The sequence below is a fragment of the Condylura cristata genome, unplaced genomic scaffold (genome assembly GCF_000260355.1).
Source record: "Condylura cristata isolate star-nosed mole 26May11 unplaced genomic scaffold, ConCri1.0 scaffold00029, whole genome shotgun sequence".
NCBI classification, from domain to species: Eukaryota; Metazoa; Chordata; class Mammalia; order Eulipotyphla; family Talpidae; genus Condylura; species Condylura cristata.
The window spans coordinates 13206700-13208910 of record NW_004567130.1 but is presented as its reverse complement, the minus strand read 5'-3'; positions in this window follow the sequence as shown (position 1 = coordinate 13208910).

The following is a 2211-nucleotide window of genomic DNA, read 5'->3' as shown; positions in this document are numbered from 1 at the left end:
AAAAAAAAAGTATAAAGTGGTCCAGTTCCTAGGAAAATAGTATGGTGGTTCCTCAAAAATTCAGAAATGCTGCCATGTGACCTAGCAATCCCACTCTGCAGATATACTGAAATAGTTTCTATGCTCTGATGTCCACAGAAGCATTAGTCACAATAGTCAAAACATGGAAGCACCCTAAATGTTCATCAGTGGATGAATGGATGAAGAAAATGTGGTAAGCACATACCTGTTCTGCCTGGGATTTGTTGGGCTAAGACAGACATCCATGTTCAGGATATATGGTGGGAGGGGACTGTGGCTACTCTCAGACCTGTGGCCATTCACTCCCACCTGTGCGTATCTTCTATTCCCAGCTTACTTTCCATACAAGCATATGACCTGTGTCCTAATTCCAAATATGTAGTTCCCATATCTTCATGTATCCTTGAATTCCATGGAACCTAAGCCCAAATTTCAGGAATGGAGAAAACGGTGGCTGAAAACCTAGTTACCAGAATATGAACCCTGATTCCAGTCACTGAAGGTATAATCCTGCTTTGAAATTCATCACCTCAATGGGCCCTTCAAGTTGTTTTCACATCCACGTATCAATCTATTCATTCTACTCTATCTTTGGATCAATATTCATTCAATATTCTTTTTTTAAGATTTATGTATCTATGCATACAAGAGCTGGAGTACAGGCCAGAGGTTGATGAGAGGGTCCACCACAGACAGAGTGGGGAGCAGAACAGGCCGATCGACTGAAATCCACTGCTGAGGGGAACAGCGGGTGGGTCAGGAGAGATCTGCTGCGCTGTGTATGATCAGCTCCCTGGCTGGGGCCGAACTCAAGCTGGTGATGACAGTGCTGAGACTTCACCACTAGGCTACCAGGGAGTCCCCAAAAAGCCCCCAATACTTAACACTTACTGAGCACTCGTCACGCAGAGTCACACACATAGATGCTTCATCTCCTTTAGTTCCCCCAAATCCCTGGCGGCCGACACTAGTGTCACCATTTTACAAGTAAGACAACTAAAGTTCAGAGAGTTTGGGTGACTTGACCAAAGTCACCCATTGAAGAAACAGGTATTTAACTTGTCTGGTGGCGTCATGCCATGATTCTCCACATGACATACATGACCCTTGAATGAAATCAATTCCCAAAATCATAGTCATTCATGATGTCAGGGAATCCTCAGGCCCTTCAAAGGACCTTTCAGTTCTGCTCATTTACTGGTTCCAAATGCCCTGTGGGACCAGACCCAGATTGGCCCCAGCTCAGTCATGAGGGAGGATTAAAAAAAAAAGAAAATAGAAATGACAGGACTTGAACCCCAGGCTAAAAATATATCCCCCCCTTTGGAAAACTTGCCCAGGGATTCTGGCGACCAGTGTGGAAGAGGACATTCCGGATAGAGGCAGTCTCTGCCAGGAGGTTTCCAGAGAGCTCGTCAAGCACAAGTTTAATAAATCCTAATTGTCTCTCTTTATTGCCTAAACTCTGCTCTTTCCAAACTTCAGTTGCCTAGAAAAATAGGAGTCATCCAGAGTCAGCCAATATCATGTGGCTGAAAATTCTTATAGCTGATAAACAACAACCTATCCCATTTTCTGGAACTGTGCTGCTTTATTCTGGTTCTGGTCCCAACAAACAAAGCGTCTCAGAATGCAAATCAGAAACAAAAGAGAAGTATGTGTGTCTCATATCCACTTTGCAAAAAGATCATAGGGACAGAAAAAGAGAGAAATGGAAGGGGATAAAGGGGAGGGGGTAGTGGGTGGGAACAAAGAGCAAGAGAAGAAGGGGTCCATACAGGTTCTACTAGCCATGGTTCTGAACTTCAAAAGCCAACCTGACTATTGCTCAGAAGAGCAATAGAGAGTCTCCCCCTGCCAAGAGTATGTTGGACCTTCATTGGCCGAAGGGAAGGCAGTGGCTAGATGCCGCTCTCCTGTCCAACTGTGACTATGCAGCAGCCTCTTGTTCTTTCTCTTTTTCCTAAAAATCTGACCTTAAAAAAATCTAAAAAGGGGGGGCTCTCCCTGGTAGCACAACAAGTTAAAGCACCGCATTATGAAGCTCTCCAAAGCTACTGCAGTGCGAGTTCGATCCCCCGCCAGGCAGGTGACCCAAATGGCGCGGCACACCTCCCCTGACCCTCCTGCTGCTCCGCTCAGCAGTGTATTTCAGGAGATCCACCTGTTCTGCTCCCCACTCTGTCTCTG